This window comes from Bidens hawaiensis, unplaced genomic scaffold (genome assembly GCF_021521415.1).
Source record: "Bidens hawaiensis isolate Kalapana, Puna unplaced genomic scaffold, B.hawaiensis_p1.1 tig00011471_1, whole genome shotgun sequence".
NCBI classification, from domain to species: domain Eukaryota; kingdom Viridiplantae; phylum Streptophyta; class Magnoliopsida; order Asterales; family Asteraceae; genus Bidens; species Bidens hawaiensis.
The window spans coordinates 372,038-393,831 of record NW_027491896.1 but is presented as its reverse complement, the minus strand read 5'-3'; positions in this window follow the sequence as shown (position 1 = coordinate 393,831).

Below are 21,794 nucleotides of genomic sequence, written 5' to 3'. Positions count from 1 at the left end.
TCGTTAATTAAAGGACTGTTAATTGGTATGTTTGTATAATTTTGTATACGGTTTGATTTTGAATCAAATTGAGTGTGAATTGGACATGTTATGGACTGATCTGGATTAGATCTATGGTTGTTAAGGTATAAGTAAGGTGTGGTTAGAAGGAATTGGAAATTGGTTTGGTTTTGGATTGATTTGAGTTGGTTCTGTTTTGGCCAAAAACATGGTATTAGTTTTGGTCAAATTGGTTATGATATATGGTAATTTGAGTTACGAGATGGTGTGATTTGGATTCGCGTTGTGTTTCCGAGCAGTTTGATAGTTGATTTGTGGTATTTGGTGTAGTTTCGACTTGGTATTACGGATTTGGGGGTTATTGAATCTGGGAATGTTTTTTCCAGATTTCTGGAAATTATGTTTGAAGATTTGAAGATCTTCATACGAGTTTGAAGATTCGTTAAACATTTGGTAGTTCGTTAACTACTGTTCACCTAATTCGTTATCATTTTTCTGATTCGTGTCATTCAATTCGTGTAACACGTGTCTACTTTGTTACCTTTAATTATAACACCATTTGCCCGTGGCAATAGTTGTCAGAGTTTGTTACAACCGTTGTAACAACCTGATTCGCTATAGTTGATTCGTTATCAACTGTAGCTAATTCATCATTTAATTCGTTAAAGTGATTCGTCAAGACTTATTCCGTGATTCGTTACTCTGAAATCAGATTCGTTAATCAGATTCGTTGATTCGTTACTCATTTCATCATTCCTGATTCGTTAACATTTCAGTTCGTTAAAACCTTCCTGATTCGTTACTATTTTAGATTCGTTAAAACTTATTCCTGATTTGTTACCTGGACAATTTTCAATTCGTCAATTGTGATTCGTTAACCACTGTTTAAAGTTCGTTAATTCTACTGTTCACAGTTCGTTCATATATTTTTAACCTTTAATCCTTGAAGTTTGAGAATATTGGCATTTAACAACATGGCTGGTATGTATGCTTTGGCGTCTAAAAAAATGTTAATGAAACAAATGCTACAACTAGATACCGAGATAGGTTCACATTCAAAATGTCCACGATTAATGAAATTTAACGATTTTGCTGAATGGGAACCCCGTTTTCGTGCTCATTTGGGTTATGTTCACCCGGACTGCTCATATTGTTTGGATGAGGTTTACACTGTTCCTATGATTGGAGATGAGACTATCAGTTACACACCTAAAGATATTTCTCAATACTCACAAGAAGAAAAGAAAGCATTGGAGATTGAGATAAAAGCCTATTCAACTCTTACAATGGCTTTACCTGAAAACATCTTTCACCAAGTTGGTAGCATAAAAATTTGTGCTTCACTATTCCAACATATTCGTATGAGGAGTATGGGTAACATTGCTGAAAGCAAGAAAGTCATGCTAAAGTTTCAATTTAGGAACTTTAATTTATTGAAGGGTGAGACTGTTGAGGAGATGAAGACAAGGTTCAATCATTTGATAGCTGAGATGGATAAAATGAAGCTGGAAACTTCTGAGGTTGATAAGATTCATACTATCAAGAGTGCACTACCAAGTTCTTATTCTACATTTTTGATGGTTCTGAATAAGAACAATTATTGCAACAATGAAGACTTGACTGCATCCGAATTCATGCAAAAGATTGAAGCAAGAGAGTACGATCTCAAATGTCAAAAGTCTTCCAAGGAGAGTCAAGATCCTGCTTTTTACGGTGGTAGCATGCCTCTAAGTTCAACCATTTCACCAATCACTGCATTTCTTACACAAAATGCAAGTGAGAATGCAACAACCATCTATAGTGATCCAAGAGCATGTTTCTACACTACTGGTAATTCTGGATCACCTGGTGTTTCTGTTGGATCTGGAAATTCATCTACTACAAATCAATTCTCTCCACCACCAACTGTAAACATGAAGGAAGCTGAACAAAACTTTGCTTTTCTGACAGCCTTCATGTCTTCCTATGAGAATTTGGTGAGTAGTAAGATAGCCACAAGTGATTTGACCGATGAAGACTATGATCAGATTGATCCGGATGACTTAGAGATTATGGACTTGAAGTGGAATATAGCAATGATTGTCCATAAAGTTAAAAGGTTTATGCAAAGGACTGGCAAAGATCTTCCTGCTTTAAACAAGAAGTTGGGATTTGATAAACTGAAAGTCAAATGTTATAATTGCCAGGAATTCGTACACTTTGCAAAAGAGTGTGATAAGCCGAAAACGGAGTATACTGGTCCTCGTGGTCAAAACCAAAGTTCTTCTACACCACGAGGCAATGATGCTAAAAAGAAACCGTCTACTTCTGGGTCACAAGCAATGTTAGCTGATGGGACTGATTGGTCACAACGATTACTGTGTAATGACAATCAAGCCAATTTGGTCATGTTCAAGACAAATGATGCATTTCAAGATGCAAACGGAAGTGAATTATCGTCTGATAATGACACTGAATCAGACACTGATGATTCATGTGTTAATATTCAAACCACATTTTCCTGCATGGCTAAGATCAATGAGGTTAGTCATTCTATATCTGCTTCATCTGTTAAAGTAACTTGTGTTGAATGTGAGACTAACAAACCTAAGTTAGAGTCTTTGAAGAATCATAATGATAATTTAGTAAGAGAAATTGCTTCATTAAAGGATACTTATCGACAATTTCTTGATTCTCAAATGAGATCTGGAGAGAAGATTGAAGCTTTGTCGACAAGTAACCATGATCTTAAGCTGAGTTATCTGTGAAAATGACAATTAATGATCAAAAGTTTTAAGAATTTCTGAAACATCGTTCAAAGATAACCGAGCTTGAGAATGAGGTTCTTGAGTTAAAGTACAAGTTGGGAAAATTTAGAAATTCTTCCTTTTTGCTAAACGAAATAATCGAAGTATCTGGTAAGCAAAAAGATTCAAAGAAAGGTATAGGTTTTGTTGAAATACCACCTTTTCACAATGATTATAAAGTAAATCCTTTTGCTAAAAGAGAAGAAGATGTGATTGTGAAAGAACCTGTGATTTCTGAAAAATCTAAACCAGTTAAATCTGAACCTGTTAAAATCCAACCTGCAACTCAAAAACCTCATGTTGAAAGCAACAAAGTCTTTGTTGAAAATGTTGACAAAGTAATTATTGAGGACGTATTTGAACCCAAGGTGATACACAAAAACAAGAACATTCCAAGTTCTAATCACATTCTTTGTGAGCCTCATGAATTTGAGGAAGCTGTGTATGGTTCATACAAGCCTCATGTGAAAAAGGAAGAACAAGTGAAAGTTAAACCTGTGCAGGCAAAGAAATCAGAAAAACCAAAAATTTCTGATGAGGACTTGATGCGTTTCATCAATCCTACTGCTTCTAAGCCATCATCTGCTAGGGTTTTTTTAAGTTAAAGGGAATGAACACGATGTTCACTGAAAAAGACATTCCGATTAGTATCATTAAACATGAACTGATCGAAAGCGTCTTTTACAATGAAACTGACAAGCTACATACCTTGAACGTTAGTATGCTTGTGCCAAAACATCAAACTCTTCAGATCCATTGGTTAGAGCTAAACAAGTATTAAAAAGGGCTAAGAAAGTTCAGATTGTAAAATCCACTAGAACTGACACATTGCAAAGTTTTTCAAACTGCTCTAATCTTGACTTTTATATGAAAAAGAAGTCTGTATCGTCTGATGATTTGGCCAAGAGTTTCACTAAAAATGTGAGTTATCAACCTTCTGTTGCATCTGTTTTTGCCAAACATCAACATGATCGTGTGGACATGCGAAGTTGCTTTTTGTGTGGACAACAAGGTAATGTGGTGAGAAAATGTGGTCAGCAGAATCCCAGAATCTTTATCCTTTTGTCAAGGAACATTCAAGACCAGTTCCTGTGATAAAGGAGATTCTGAAACGACCTATGTCGTGTGATGATGATACTCACATCATGTTTTCAAACGTGAATCCACGTAAGGTAATTCATGTGAACGAAACACATGGTCAAGTTAAACCAAAGTTTGTGCCAGCTGAGCCTATATGCAAGAATGTGAACTCAAATGTCGTTCAAGCCGCTTATCTAAGACGAAAGTCTAAGAAGCCGGTAACTTATTCTCAAGTTGCTGAACAACAGTTGAATTTAGTTCAAGTTAATGCTCCAAGAGAAACTCAAAAGGTGCCCAAGACTGAGGCCTGGGTTGCCTTTTTGAACTAATCACTTTTACTTCGTGGGTAGGGTACATCCAAGACCGTGTCAGGTGAAAACTGGATAATGGATAGTGGATGTTCTCGTCATATCACTGGAAATCTCGACCTCTTAAAAAATGTGAGAAATATTCAAGGGGGTTATGTGGCATTTGCTGGGAATTTTGGGGGCATGATAACACAAGAGGGTGAAGTTTCCAATGGTCACATTACATTTGAAAAAGTAAATTACTGTGACAATGTGGACCATTGATACTCCTCTTGAACGACTTCATATGGATCTTTTTGGTCCTGTGAATCGTGCTAGTATCTCTGGAGATTGGTATTGTCTCTTTGTTACTGATGATTATTCAAGATACTCATGGGTCTTATTTATGAGTTCAAAGGATCAAACACCTATTATGGTACAAAACCTAATCACTAAAATCGAATCACTATACAAGCAAAAAGTAAGGAGAATTCGAAGTGATAATGGTAATAAATTCAAGAACACTGTATTGGATTTCTTTTGTATTCAAAAGGGAATTCACCGAGAATACAGTGCACCCTATGTACCATAACAGTACGGTGTTGCTGAAAGGAAGAATGGAACTTTGATTGAAGCCGCAAGAACTATGCTTGCTGATTCTAAGCTTCCTGTCCAATTCTGGAATGAGGCGATGAATATAGCTTGTTATACGCTTAATAGGGTACTAACTGTTAAACGACTCAAGAAGACAAGTTACGAGCTTATAAACAATCGAAAGCCTAACTTAAAGTATTTGGAACCTTTTGGGTGTCCTTGTAAAATGCTGAAGAAGGATGCGAGTAAGTTTGAAGAAAAATCCATTGAAGGATATTTCTTGAGGTATGTGTCTCCAAAGAAAAGGGTATTTAATGTCACTTCTGGTTGTATTGAGGAATGGTATCATGTGGACTATCAAAAGTACACCACACCTCCTCAAGGGAAAGCTCCCGACTGGATGTTTGATTATGATGACTTATTTAATTCATTTACTCCATCAACTGAGAACTTTGATGAAGACCTGGTTTGAGCATATTTTGAAGATCATTTTGCTATTCCAAGATTTTCAAGTTCTAATAATGTTGAAGCTCCACCCGTTTCTCCAACTGAAGATCCATGTGATACGTCTCCAGCTGTTTTTGATAATGTATCTACTTCTTTTGATGACAATCAAGTTGATGATCCGGTTATTGAACTTGACAGTGATGTTTCATCTCCTGAACTCGGTGAACATTACACTAACTTATTTGAAAATGTTGTTGTTCCTGAGAATCCCACTCTTCGGATTCATAATTATCATCAACAAGAAAACATCATTGGAGAACTTGATGTGGGCGTTCAAACACGTCATCAAGTTTCTTCGTCAAGTTAGAATAATGTATTGTGTGCTTATGTAGATTTACATTCCTCTAGAATTGTAAATACTGCCAAATTCACTTGCTTTCTATCCCAAGTTGAGCCAACGACGCCTCGTATGGCACTTCAAGATCCTTCTTGGGTAGAAGCCATGTAAGAAGTATTACAGCAATTTGCACGTTTGGGTGTTTGGGATTTAATTGACAAACCCGCTAGAGTCAAGAAAGCTATTCCGACTAAGTGGGTATTTAAATGTAATAAAGACGATCGTGGGGTGATCGTGAGAAACAAGGCACGATTAGTGGTGCAAGGTTTTCATCAGCAAGAGGGTATTGGCTACACTGAAGTGTGTGCACCAGCTGCAAGACTGGAGTCTATTCGAATCTTTCTGGCATATGCTGCCTATTAGTATAACAATGTCTATCAAATGGATATTAAAAGTGCTTTTCTCAATGGTGAACTACACGAGGAAGTGTTTGTTTTACAGCCTCCTGGCTTTGAAGATCCTTATTATCCGAACCGAGTTTACCAATTAAACAAGGCCCTATATGGTCTATATCAAGCCCCGAGAGCTTGGTATGGCACACTCGCCGACCATCTGGCTGATAACGGCTTCAAGTGAGGGACTGTCGAATGCACTTTATTTCATAAAACTGTTGGTGATGATCTTCTCCTAGTTCAGATTTATGTTGACGACATTATCTTTGGGTCTAAAAATGACACGTTATGTAAGGAGTTCGAGAAGTCAATGCAAACGAAGTTTGAAATGAGCTCGATGGGAGAGATGAATTTCTTTCTAGGGTTGCGAGTTCACCAGTCTTCTAAAGTGTAACATCCCAATTTTTCGTTCGTGATTGTGTGGTTCGGGATTATCACGCGGGTGAAGAAATCGTTCCGTTTGACTATTCACGGGACGAGTTTACCGAGTTTTTGTGTCCTACTCACCTCCCACCATCAAAAACAACCCATAACACCTTCACATACCTCGCAAAATCCAGAAATCAAACCTGCAAAAACATCGTGTTCATCAGGCGAAGTTGCCGTCACTGTTAGTAGGGTTTCGGCGAAGATATAAGGTTAAGCGAAGTTATCCACAACTTCGCCTACCTCACAAGTTCGCTTATCTCAAGCGAAGTTATCTACAACTTCGCCGAATCAGGCGAATTTAAAAAGGGGAGCGAAGTTAAGAATCAGTGAAGTTATCCACAACTTCGCCTACAGTACTGTTAAGAATAAAATTTTTATTTTTCGAGTTTCTTTGTGTTTCGTGAAAGATGACTTCAATAAATATTACGGAACTGGTGAAGATGGAAGTGGAAGCGGGTTCAGCTACTAAGGCACCGAAGATGCTTATGGGAACCGATTTTGTGGCGTGGAAAGATCGGTTTGAGCAATATGTCAAATACCAAGATGCTAAGATGTGGGTGTGCATTCAAGATGGATACATTCCACCAACTGCTGAGTATGAGGGTCATGATCAGATTAAGAAATACAACAAGATGGAAGAAGAAGAAAAGAAAATGTATGAGGCTGAAAGCAAAGCTCATGCAGCAATAACAATGGCTCTTCCACAAGAAATTCTTCACACCTTCAGGAAGTATAAAACTGCTAGAGAGCTTTGGGAAGCACTTGAAAACCGATTTGAGGGTAATGTGGGGATTCGTGCATCAAAGATTAAACTTCTCAAAACCCAATTCTCGGTGTTCAAGTATCTGAAGAATGAATCACTTGATGATATCATCACGAGATATTATCATCTGATGACCGAACTCAGCAATTATTCCAGTGCTTACAAAGAAGATGAAATCGTAGAAAAGCTTCTTGATGCTCTCCCACCGAAATGGGAGATGTACACTGTCTTGATGAGAGAAGACAAAGAGTTTGCCGACTATGACTTGGAAACAGCAGTCAACAAACTAAGAACCTTTGAACTTAACATGGTTCGAAAAGAGACACCAACTGATCAGGTTCAGGATCCAGGAATGTATGGTGCAAAAGTTAATGCAAGTTCAAGTTCGAAGTCTGAATCATCTGCTTACTACTCAATGGGAGAGTCGGGCGCTAACTCAACACATGAAGGACATGTATCTCTCAATATGAATGGTGATGTGTGTTTTGTAGCTGGTGGATCAAATGCTTCTAAACCTCAAGCAACCAAGAGTAGTTTTTCCTCAAGTGTTCCTAACAACAACTACTCTAAGATGCCCATGAGTGTTAAATCTGCTGAACAGCAGTTTGCTCTCTATGCATCTTTCATTGCTTCGTATGAAAATTTCATTCAAGGCAAGATTGTTGATCCTGCAACGTTAGACGAAGACTATGATCAGATCGACGCTGATGATCTGGAAGAGATGGATCTGTAGTGGCAGATGGTGATGATTGTGAGAAGGGTTAAACGGTTTATGAAGAAGACTGGTAGGAAGTTTGTTGGTGAAAGACCAGGTTTTGACAAGTCAAAGGTGCGATGTTATAACTGTCAAAAAAATGGACACTTTGCGAAAGAATGCACAAATGAACGTGTAGAACGCAGTCAAAACAGGTCAACACAACAGAGTGGGGGTGGTAATGAGAATAGAGCCATGATTTCCAGAAAGAACGGGGAGTACAACTGGAATCTGCATGTTGAGGAAGTGTTCGAACATGCAAATTTAGCGAACATCGAAACTGCAGGAAGTGAGAAAGTAACTGTAGAAAATGAAGCTTACATGGCAGAAGTGACAGACCAGCTCACCGAGGTAAGTACTAAACTCCCTTGTACGAAATGTGAAAATCTGTCTGAACAATTGACAACTATAACTGATCAGTTTGTTAGTTTGGATGCTCAATTTAAAACATTAAAAGAAGATCATCATTTCACTAAAGCTAGAGAAAACAGTTATAAGGTAAAAATAAAAGCTAGTGAGAAAGATATTAGAAGTCTTAAAGCCAATCTAGCTGAGAAAATATAAGTAATTGATCTTAGCTATGAAGTGTTAGAAGAGAAAACCAAACTAATAGCTGAAAGGGATAAACAGATAGCTGATCACCAGGTGAAAGTGGTGGAACTTAACAGAAAACTTGAGCAATTCAGAAATTCCTCTGCTATACTTGATCACCTCGTTAGTGATCAAGGTTCCCCAGTTAAAAGGGGAGGAATTGGATATCATGAAGTTCCACCACCTTACAATCATAACTATAATTATGATCCTAGTAATCAGAAATCTGTTGATGTTGATTTTGGTCAGACAGTTCCGGTTAAGGTTACTATTAAAGAACCAGAAGTTAGTAAAGGCGAAACAAGTAAGCCTGTTTCGAGTGTTTAGATTTCTGCTCCTAGTCCTGTCTCATCAAATTCGGACAAGTCATCCGAGTCTAGTGAGACAAATCAAGAGGCAGTGTTACCAAAATGTGGAGAGAAAAATAAAACAACTGAAAAGAATTCTCCACTAAACCCGTATGTCCCACCATATGTGAGACAAACGGGCAGTAATGCAGCCTCAACATCTAAAACAACTATTGAAAAGAAAGTTGAACACAGGAGTTGTTTCAGATGTAATCAATTAGGACACCTAATTGCTAATTGCCCTCTGAAGCAGAGATTCAGAGGTATGAGGCCTTCAAAAACTGAGAACAGAACTAATAGTAAGTACAATAATGGTAAAAATGAAAACTCATCAAAGTTCAGAAATTGGACTAATCCAGGTTTTCAAAGAAAACGATCTCAGTTTTTCACTGCTAACAACCAAACCATAAGTAATAATTCATTTAATTCACGATGGTTTGGATGGCCTCTTAGTCAATCTACAAGAAGGTATCCTTTTAGGACTTACAGAAATTATCCTGATACTAACTTTGGACAGCCAAAGTACGGGATGTATCGACCCAAGACCAATAGGTCTTGGGTCCCCAGATTTTAATCCTCTGCTTTAATCGTGCAGGAACAGTTGAACAGGGCTGCAAACAATCTATGGGTTGTGGATAGCGGCTGTTCCCGGCACATGACGGGTAACAAGAATTTGTTACACGACTGGACACCTGTTCAGGGAGGAAGAGTGAGTTTTGCTGGAGAGAGCGGTGGAAGGATTACAGAAATTGGGACGGTGACTAATGGAAAAATGACTTTAGAGAAAGTGAATTTCGTTGAAGAACTAAAGCATAATCTGCTGAGTGTAACGCAGATCTGTGACAAAGACTACACAGTGCACTTTACCAAGAATGAGGCGATTGTACTGTATCCTGGTTTCAAGATACCAGAGGATTGGATAGTTATGAAGGCTCCAAGAGAAAAGAATACGTATATTATGGACATGAGGTCAACTGAGATGGCAACAGAAGAATCGTGTCTTCTGTCAAAAGCAACTGAATCGGAGTCCGAATTATGGCATAGAAGAATGGGGCATATTCATCTTCGGAAAATGAACTACATTGTCAAGAATGAGCTAGTGCTGGGTGTTCCCTTGAAGAACTTCAACTTTGAAGACCAATGCCTATCATGCAAAAAGGGAAAGCAACACAAGAAATCCCATCACACCAAGAAGGTTAATTCAATAGTCAGTACCCTAGACCTACTTCACATGGATCTCTTCGGTCCCGTGAATGTAAAAAGCCTAGGTGGAACATCATACTGCTTGGTGATAACTGATGATTTTTCTCGATATTCATGGGTATATTTCCTGAAGTCAAAGGATTAAACGGTTCAGATGGTAAAAAATTTGATTACCAAGGTTGAGAATATCAAGGGGAAAAGGGTTAAATACATCAGGAGTGACAATGGGACGGAGTTCAAAAATTATGAGATGGAGATCTTCTGCTTACAGAAAGGGATAGAACACCAGTACAGCGCTCCGTATACTCCGCAACAAAATGGAGTGGCTGAGAGGAAGAACAGAACGTTAATTGAAGGAGTCAGAACCATGTTGGCTGATTCGAAACTTCCTGTGGTGTTCTGGGCTGAAGCTGTTGCAACAGCCTGTTATATCCTTAATAGAGTTTTAACTGTTAAAAGACTGAATGAAAAATGTTATGAACTTATGCATGGGAGAAAGCCCAACTTGAGTGGTCTCGAACCATTCGGGTCCCCATGTTCGATATTAAAGACAAATTCTAAATTTTGTGAAATAGCCGACGAAGTATTTTAGTCGGATATGTTGTTGGGACTCCCAACAGACGAGTCTTTAATACATCGACCAGCAAGGTTGAGGTGGTGTGTAACACTGATATCACAAGTTACAAATCACCAAAACCAAGCACGGGACCCGCTGGGGTTTTCGACTATGATAGGCTTTTTAAATCTTTTAACATGCCTTATTTGGATTGTGCAGAAGTTGATGAGAGAATTGCTATGAAGATGATTTACGATGAGGAAGACACTTTGGTGCAACGACCGCAGTATGATGAATGTCAGCCTTCCTCGTCAAATGCTGTCGATACCCCTGCTGCTTCTACAGAAGAGGAATTCTTCAATCCATTTCACTCTCAACAACAATCACCCATTGATGAGATACCTTCGAACCTGGAAGACAATCTACAAGTCAGTTCGGTTCCGACTACGAGAATTCACAAAAATCACCCTTTGGAGAACGTGATAGGTGATCTGTCCGACGGTGTACAAACAAGACAAAGCTTGAATGAGCACACCTGTGTTTACACAAGCATTAAAGAATCAGGCATAATTAACGAATGCTTGTACACCTGTTTCATCAGCCAGATTGAACCAAAGAACTATCAAATGGCTCTCAAGGACAGCTCGTGGGTCGAAGCCATGCAAGAAGAGTTAGCCCAGTTCAAAAAGATGGAGGTATGGAACTTGGTTGCAAAACCGAAGAATGTGCATGCGATTGGCACCAAATGGGTTTTTAAATACAAGAGAGATGAGAAAGGGATTATTATCAGGAACAAGGCGAGGCAGGTTGTAAAAGGTTTTAATCAGCAAGAGGGGATCGATTACAATGAGGTGTTTGCTCCTGTGGCGAGATTGGAAGCCATTCTATTGTTTTTGGCATTTGCTGCACACAAGGAGATGAAGGTATTTCAGTTAGACGTGAAGAGTGCGTTCCTTAACGGTAAAGTCAATGAGGTTGTGTACGTTGAGCAACCTCCGGGTTTTCCTGACCCCGACTTTCCTGATCACATATACAAGCTAAGTAAAGCACTGTATGGGCTACATCAGGCCCCACGTGCCTGGTACTCTACACTATCCGACTACTTGCTTGAGAATGAGTTTGAAAGGGGTAAGATTGATAGCACATTGTTCTTTAAGAGAAAAGGGAGCGACTTTCTTCTGGTGCAAGTCTACGTGGACGACATCATCTTTGCTGCATCAAAAGTCGCCATGTGTCAGGAGTTTGAGGCCGTCATGAAAAAGAGGTTTGAAATGAGTGCTATGGGTGAACTAACTTTCTTTTTAGGACTGCAGGTTGATCAGAAGAAAGATGGGATGTTCATTCATCAGACTAAGTATGTCCATGATGTTCTCAAACGCTTCAAGATGGAGGACAGCACTCCATTTGATACTCCAGTCTGCGTCAACCATAAATTGGGTGCTGATTCAGACAACGATGCAGACGCGGACCCCACCCAATATCGGGCAATCATAGGTTCTTTAATGTACTTAACTGCTTCTAGGCCTGATATTATGTTTGCAGTTTGTCTTTGTGCACGCTTTCAGGCAAACCCAAAGGAATCTCATTTGAAGGGTGCGAAGAGGATATTGCGCTATCTCAAAGGCAAACCTAAGCTGGGGTTGTGGTACACGAAAGGAGGAGACCTGGAGTTGGTCGCCTACACGGATTCTGATTATGGAGGGTGCAATCAGAATCGGAAGTCAACAATAGGTGGTTGTCAGTTTCTTGGAGGCAGATTAGTGTCATGGCAATGCAAGAAGCAGATCTCAGTCGCCATTTCAACCTGTGAAGCAGAATACATGGCAGCATCCAACTGCTGCTCCCAGGTTCTTTGGATTCAACAACAGTTGCGCGATTATGGTCTGAATTTCACTCATACTCCTATTTGCATTGATAACACTGCTGCTATCTCAGTAACTAACAATCCCGTAAAGCATAGCAAAACTAAACATATTGACATCCGTCATCATTTTATACGGGATTGTGCTGAGAAGAAACTGATTGTGCTCGAAAAGGTTGATACGTTAGATAATTTCGCTGACTTGTTTACTAAAGCGTTTGACAAAAATCGTTTTCAAAACCTTGTTGAGCTGAATGGGATGATCAATCCCGAGTAACCGTGTTTTGTGACTTTGTTTAAAAAAAAAAAAAAAAAAAAAAAAAAAAAAACCATCACTATCGCTTAGAATTATGTCGGTTGCCTCAGTTTGAAGGACGTATCTTCGGATATGTTTGGTCCTCATTTCTACGTGTAGACTATGAGGATAGCCATTAACCAGATGACTGAAAGTGACCGGGGTGGTTTATGATGTGTTTTTATTCTTTCGCTGAAAATTAGTCGTTCATACTTGGTCGGTCCAGCTGATCCATTGGATCTTCAGGATAGCCGTTTACCTGAAAACTTCAATTTGATCGGGGTGATAGAACTTAAAAAATTTTTTTTGGGAGATGAAATTAATTTTCAAGTCTACTACTTCGTAAGAAGTTCCTTTACTGTGTTTAACAGAAAATTGATCCAACCTTGGAAAGTGATAGATATGCTGATTCTGTGTGCTTAACTAGTGAAGTTATTAAGCCTAAAAGACTTTAGAACACTCATTGTATGTCATGGTAGCTTCTTATGGTGCGTAAAAGTAGAAGTGATACTAACTAAAACTACTCGATTTTACGTGGAAACTCCTTAAGAGTTGTGTATGTATCCATATATATCTTTCCGAATGATAGGCAGAAAAGCGATTACCCAGTCATACACGAGCCCGTGAGTGTTCTGATTCCCGTGAAGATAGCGTGTCAAGAAACTGTAGTGATCCAGATTCGGGACTTGCAGTTGTTTACTACTCTGAAGTTGTGTAAATACTTAAAAAAAATGTGTTATTGAGACATTCTAGAGTTTATAATGTTCATACTTCTCAATCAAGATGTAAGAAAGAAAACGGGATGAAGAGTCTAAAGATCGAAGAGTACTTACTATTTAATCAGACACTACGGGTCGAGGTCAACTCGGGGTGACTTGGGGAAAGCCAAATACGCTTTGAGAATAGATAGGAGGCATCATAATCTCTGAGTTGTTGCCCATTTAAATTTTGAGCTTAATTGAACCTAACCCGTATCACAGAAACGATGAAAACCATTTTAAGTCATTTACCTGCTTACAACCTGTTTCTTTATGTCATAATATAGCTGAACACGGATCTGTGTGACAGTCACGTAGTTAGTATGATTCCTGTTCGAATCTTTTCTAAAACATGGTAGTCCCTGTCGAGACTGAAATTTGATCCCGTGTACTTTATTGTTAAAATTTTTTTCTACTTATGTAGTTGTATGATTTTATACCTGGTTACTTGGTCTTGATCGTATCATTTAACGCTTTAAAGGTTGTTTTAAAACTTAATTGCAAATTGTTCAAATTATGGGGTTTGTTTTGTAAAATACTAATATCGGCGAAGTTGTGCATAACTTCGCCTGCATAGGCGAAGTTATTCATAACTTCGCCTGTAAAATTTTGACCCTATATAAAGAAGTTTTAGGGTCAAACTATTCATTATTTTCAAAAACCCAGCGAACTTATCTCCGTAACCCTAAGCGAAGATATCTTCCAGAAACCTAGGCGAACTTATCCTTCGATTATCATCTGTGTTTATTTTTCCTTCGTTCTAATCCGATTAAAGGTGTGTAGGCTTGTAGTGTCGTAGAATCACTATCCTTGACGTTAATCATCGGTCGTTTCGACCCGATTCACGACCCCGTATTTCGAAACCTAACCACCCGATTTTCAAATTTACTTTCACGTGGTAGTAATGATACTAATCGTCTAGATCGTCTTAAAAACGTGTTTTACGAGATCCGCGATCTCCAAATTGACCCAATTCACCTCGTTCAAAAAAACCTATCTGTTGCCGATTCATATTCGGCGAAGTTACAGTTTAGGCGAAGTTATCCGTAACTTCGCCTGAGATTTAACTTCGCCTGATAATTTATTATGTAACAGTATTTGTGGCGATGTTGTGATTAGGCGAAGTTATCATTAACTTCGCCTGGCCCTTTTATTTTTAATTAACTGTTAACATGCGAAGTTCCAGTTGAGGCGAAGTTGTTCCCAACTTCGCCCCACCTCTAACTTCGCCTATACAGAATAAATCACAACTTCGCTCATGGTAATAGGCGAACTTGTGATTTGCCTTGACGTTTATCTAACTTAGTCTGTTTGTTGCAGAAATGGCTGCTGTAGCTGGAGCAGGAGGCGCAGGTGGTGATGAAGGAGGTGACAACCAAAGGCAGTTTTTCTCGGGTCATAACATGTACATAACATTAGACCCGGACGCGAGTGGTGTTGATGATTTCCGCGAGATCATCACGTTCTTACTACGCTCGCGTATATTCCACGCAATTACCACAACACTGCCGATATCCTTGCCAAACATTGAGGATTTTTGGCAGACCGTGGAATATGACTGTCGCGTCGAGCCCCCGGTGATGCGAGCAACGGTCAACAATCAGATTGTTCAGTTCTCATCTGAACAAATCCGGGCGGCTTTACGGTTTGGAGATGAGACAAGAGACGATCCTACCGATTTTGTGGCTCCATTCCGAGATGGTGCGTTTCTGAGGATGGGATATTCTGGTCCCTTGGGAGATACTCAGAGACGGAAGGGGTACTTACTAGATCAGTGGCGCTTTCTCATGCATGTCATGATCGTGTGCATGTCAGGGAGAAAGGCTGGTACTGATGGGATGGGCGCGACCATGCAGTCGTCGATAACTGCTCTGACTTATAATAAGCGTTACAGCTTTAGTCAGATGGTCTTCTATGAGATAGATCGACAAAGAAGAGCGGTGGCGCGTGAGAGATTTCTCATGTATCCAAGATTTCTCCAAATGATCTTGAATCATGTTGCTCCCACGCTACCTCAGCGCCGCCCAATCAGATATGTAGAAAGTGTGAATAAAAGAATCTTCGCCCAATGCAGATCTTCCAGTGCGAGGAGTAAACCTGAGCTCCGTCCTCGACATACTCCACTATTTGGGTACTTGATCAACCCGGAGTATGTGCCAGCTCGTGGGGACGAGTTTCGGGACCCGACACCACAACAGGCTGGAGCATCTCAAGCTATACCTGCTGCTCCTGTTGTGTCACCGGAGGAGAATGTAGACCTTGATGCTGAATTTGGTGGTCAAGGCTTCTTTGACATGGAGAGGGTGGATCCAGAAGAAAATGTACAAGTCTCGATTGCAAGAGTTTCGAGTGTGAATGTGACTAGGACAGCTACAACGGTAGCTGATTCTGATTCTGATAATGATGTGAATGAAGCGAGACGAATTTTGGTAACTCAAGAATGAACTCATGGGAAAAGAAAGAGAACTGATGATGACAGCGAGTCAGATTTTGAAGAAGAAGTACATCAGTTAATTCGTAGATCAAGAAGGGAGAGGACAGGTGCAGGATCGGGAGCTGGTGAGAGCTCAAGGGTGGTACGTTTCACTCCACCCTCACTGTCCGGTATGACTATGGTTCCTACACCATTACCAGTTACAAGGCCAAGCGCCACGGATGTTCCCGTGGTGGCTACCTCATCTTCCTTTGGCCTCCCACCCACTATATTCCACCTATCGGCTCCGGAGATTGTATCTTTGCCACCTCCAACTCTTACTCCATCGGAGGTCGTCGCAAGATTTATTGAGTCGACAGTTGTTGCTACTGCAGGGTTGTCGGTTACGCTACCACCTGTGGTTACGTTTACGCCTACTTCTGAGGTCCCGGTTACATTAGAAATCCCTCCTTAGTACACCCAAGATATATCTCATCTGAAGTTTAATTTTCGATGCAACCTTATCAGACTCGGAACGAATAGCAGCACTTGAACGGGTCATGGCAGAACAATCAAGGGTGAATCTTATCCAGACCCATGCTATTCAACGCCTCGTTGCAGAGAATTAGATACAGTCGTCCCTGCTGATAGAACATGGCAAAATCATTGATGCTTTGAAGGAGTTCTTGGCATCTCAGGGGGAGACGAGCTGTAAGGGCGATGAGTTGAGGACTAAGAAGCAAAATGATAGAGACGATGATCCCAATGCATCGAAAGGTGCAGGTGGAGAGTTGCCAAGAACCGAACAAGCTCTTGGGACTTCCACAACTCAGGGGGAGTCGACAAGTGCAGCTGGTGGTGATGATGTGGTGGTCGTGGATGTTGAGGAGATGGATGATGAGTTTATAGGTGATGATGATGTATTACCAGTTGATGAGATAGAGAATATTTGTGCAGAGATTGTTATTGATAATGAGATAGAAGAGGGAGAGATTGTAGAGGAGAATGTGGAGCATGAGATTCCGGAAGTCGATAAGGCAGATATGAGTCAAGAGATTGGAAATGATGAGACAGAATGGGAAGAGCAGCCAAGATGGAAAGAAGTCTACGCTCAATGGTTTGTAAAAATGAAGAAACCGGCGGTCCCTACTATGTTTAAGAAGAGTTACAACATTAGAGGCTATGCTGAATCAAGAAAGGGGATTATATGCTGGTATATGATGAGCAGTTGAGGCTCTTTGTGATTAAAAGATATGATGGTGTTCAGTACTTCAAGAGGATGTTGAGATCGTTGATTACATTGCCAGAATGTGAAGTGAAAGACTTAGCCAGATTGGGGTTAATAAACAGAAGTGATGATAATATGGCTAGAGTCATTGGGAAGATTGTTTGGAAGGAAAGTATAAAAGAGAAGAAGTTCGAGCTGTTGAAACCACAAAAGGGAAAACTTATTGAAGACAAAGATAGAGGGATGAGAACAGATGGCAAGCCTTGGATGATTATGAAGTATAAGCCGATCCGGTGTCTAAAAGAGGTCTAAAAGAGGTGCCGATCAAACAAATGCCCAAGGATGTGCTGAAAGATCTGAAGTGGTGGTATGTAGATTGTGAAACATCTGAGGCAGTAATGGAGGACGAAGATGAACAAGAGCTGCTAAGAGTTTATGATCCGATGCATCTAGTGAACTTGTCTCAAGCTGATCTGCAGGTGCTGAATGAGAAGAAGATATTTTATATTCCTGCTTGGAAAGACGAAGCGAAGAAATATCATAGAGTTGTTTCGGTATGTGTACGAGAAGGAGTGCATGCTTAAAGATGAAGATACAAGATTGTTGAAGATTACAAGACACGTGTTTGAAGATAAAGATATGAAGCTACTGCCAAGGGGGAGTCTGTTGGTGCATGATGTTAGTAGTTCAGTATATAGTGTCTGTAATCGAGTCGTTTGGATTAGTATTTTGTATTAAGCGAAGTTAGCTAACAAGTTCGCTGATATAGGCGAACTTGTTAGATAAGCGAAGTTAGTGACAACTTCGCCTGAACATGCCAGGCGAAGTTGTCGTGTTATATATAGATTAGGTTACGGCTGAGTTAGAAGTTGATTAAGTGAATCAGTTAATCATTGTATCAAGTTGATGAGTCCTGTAATCGGTGATTGATATCACGTGTTTCCAGTTGCAATACAACGAGTCTTTGTTTATTGTAACGTGTGTTCGATCGGGTTAACGTATATCGTCTTCTACGCTCGTAACGTCTTACGTAGGGATTCCGCACCTACGTAGAACGAGATATTCCGTGTAGATCCGGCTGGGAACCTACAGTTAATAATAATAATAATAATAATAATAATAATAATAATAAAATATGATAGATAAGTAAGCTTTTAGATGGAATTAATTATGGACCAAAAGGGAAAGATGGGCCTTAGGTCCATGGGCTTAAGGGAGTATAAAAACCCCTTAAACCTTAATCCTTTCCATTTTTATCCAAATCTACACCATAGCCTACACCTTGATAAACACACACAAACACCATCCTATAACCCGAGCCAAGATTCGAAGGTGGAAACCCGAACCCGTTGGTGCTAGATCGTCGTGAAGAACCAAAACAACATCAAGGCTTAACCGTGTTCGTAAACCGACTCGTTTAAGGTACGTCTATATTTAGAAATCGTTCATATAGGTTCGGTTTGGTTTGGGAAATCATAGATCTAGGTGTATATGGTAGAGACGAATCCAAAACAACAAACCTCACTGAAATTGGTTAAGAATTGATGGGTTAATCGATTGATAAAAGAACCCGAATATATATGCCTAAGTCGCACCGTCTAAAACATGATATTTTAGTATTTGGGGTTTGTAGGCGCTGGGTAGACGAATCTGTCGATACCTAAATCATGTTGTTTCATCATGATATGAGGGTTAATTAGAAATCCCGTACCTGTTGACTATTACATGTTCTTATCAATTTTGACTTTGACCCTAGAGTCAAAGATTTGGATAAGCCTGATGCCCAGTTCGTTATACCAGACGAATCGCTGGTCATTCGTTGGAAAATCATAACGAATTAGATGATGTTCAAGTAACGAATTGCAATAACGAATTAGATGATGTTCAGGAAACGAATTGGAATAGCGAATCAGGTCATGATTAGATAACGAATCAGAATGACGAACTAGGCTAACGAATCAGCTAATCAGACCATGAATGATAACGAATTAGGCTATGTTTTGATAACAGATTAGGCTTAATTTGTTAGAGCGATTGAGATGGCGAGTTAGATAATAATTAAAAAACCTAATGGAAAATGTGATAAGACAACTATTAAAATCTAGCCAGGGGCTCTGCCCCTTGGACCCCGCTAGGGGCTGCCGCCCATAGAACCCCGCTACCAGGGGCGCTGCCCCCGGACCCCCGTTCGTTGTGGGTAATAATTTAACTAGAAATGTGATAGTAATCAGTACGCATAATTGTTATACAGCTAGCCGTGCACAGTCAATGAGTAACCATTAACGGAAGAAGTAATCGAGTTCAGGTGAGTTTCTAACCCCATTTCCTTGTTATGTTTTCGGGGCTGTGTGCATACTCGATGTGATATTAATACACTTACCTTAAGTGGTAAGTTTATGCCTTGTATGTTTTATGTATGATGATTGTCTGACGTTATGTGAACGATCTTCGGATATTGCACGTACCGTTAGGTTATAAATAAAGATATGGATATTGTGTATAATGTAAGGATTATTGCTTTTTGATACGTGAATGATCTTCGGATATTGCACGTATTGCCAAGAATAGTGATGATCGTCTCCTTATATGGATATTAAATGATAACTTATATATAGAGTTCCCTCTATGGATAATATATAGAGTGTTCCTTTGATGGAAAGCATAGTGTCCCTTTGATGGAAAGCATAGTATTTCTTTAATGGAAAGCCTAGTGTAGTGTTCCTTCTATGGAAATATATAGGATGCTTATTCTATGGAGAATATAAATAGTAGGGGTAATAGTAATTGTTCTTTTAATAGATATTATGTGATGTTCCTCTTATGGATATATATATACAAGGTTAACATATGTAAGTATGTATGTAAGATATGTGTATATATTGTTTGTCGCCTGATTAACTAGAACTCACTCAGCGTAGCTGACTTTTAGTATGCACGCAGGTGAATATGATTAAAGAGCTAGCTTGAGGTTGGCACATGGCATGGATCGAACGGCTGGCATTTGAATATTGAAGAAATGATGTTTTAATATGATGATTTATTCTATGGTTTTAAAGAAAAGATTAAATGTTATGTAATAAACAGTTAAAGTCTTATTTTCCGCGAAAGTTTTAATAAACTCTGATTTGTAGAACTGTGTTTATGAGTAAATCCGACGTTAAAGTGAGGCACCGGGAATGGGGCCTTACATAAGGAATCTTTATTCACCAGACCAAATATGTGAACGATGTCTTGAGCCGATTCAAGATATCTGCCAGAAAAATCCCTTCAACTCCTCTCACAATTGGTCACAATTTATCACCGGATGAATTGGAGGATACCGTTGATCCTACCCTCTATCGTGCTATGATCGGATCCTTAATGTATCTAACGACTTCTCGTCCCGACATTAAGTTTGTTGTTTGTCTTTGTGCTCGGTTTCAAGCAAGTCCACGAGTGACTCATCTAGCTGCGGTCAAGCGAATTCTTCAGTATCTGAGGGGAAATCCAGACATCGGGTTATGGTACCCCAAGAACGAAAACTTTGAGCTTACTTCCTTTTCAGACTCGGACTACGGAGGTTTTAAGATCAACTTCAAATAAACCACAGCAGGGTGTCAATTCTTAGGAAACCGGCTTGTTTCCTGGCAGTGTAAGGAGCAGATGACGGTCTCTACTTCAACCGAATATGTTGCAGCCTCGAGTTGCTGTTCCCAGGTTTTGTGGATTCAACAACATCTGCGCGACTACGGTTTGAAGTTTCTTACTACTCATATTTTGATTGATAACTCTACCGCCATAAGTATAACAAAGAATCCCGTACAACATTCTAAAACGAAACATATCGAAATTCGATATCATTTATACGGGATTTCTTTGAAAAGAAATTAATCGACCTTGAGAAAGTACATACTGATTTTCAGAAAGCTGATATATTTACCAAATCCTTTGATAAAACTCGATTTCAATTTTTGCTTGGTTTAAATGGATTGAATACCCTTGCTGATATCCTGAAACAAGGATAACTATCTTTCTTTTCTGTTTATTTTTCCTTTTTAAATTTATTTTGGTTTTGGGTTTTAGGGGGTGAAAAATTGAAAATACGAAAAATATTGTGCTTTTCGTATGTATAGCTAAAATCCAAAAACATTTAAAATTTTAAAAAGTCAAAAACATTGAAAAATTTTGAAAAAATAAAAAATATTGTGATTTCTTGTCTTTAGTTTTACCTTTAAAAATATTTTGAAAATCCAAAAACATTATAAAACTTTGAAAAATCAAAAAGATTGTGTTTTAAGTTTGTAAAGAAAAATCTGAAAAACCAAAAAAATCGTGAAGCTTTTTATGTTTTTTAAGAAAGTCGAAAAAGACAAAAAGATTGTGTTTTTAAGTATGTAATAGAGAAAACCCAAAAAGATTTTTGCTTACGTTCGCTGAGAAGTATGTCAAATACTCAAATTTGAAGGACATGTACTTGTATATGTTTGAACCTGATATATACTTGTAAATGTTCGGGATAACCATTCACCTGATAATGAAGAGTAGTTGGGGCGTTCGTTATGTGTTTTAATTTATTTTCTCGCTGAAAATTATGTCGGTTATTTATGTTTGTGAAGCATGCTTGCTTGTCTTGG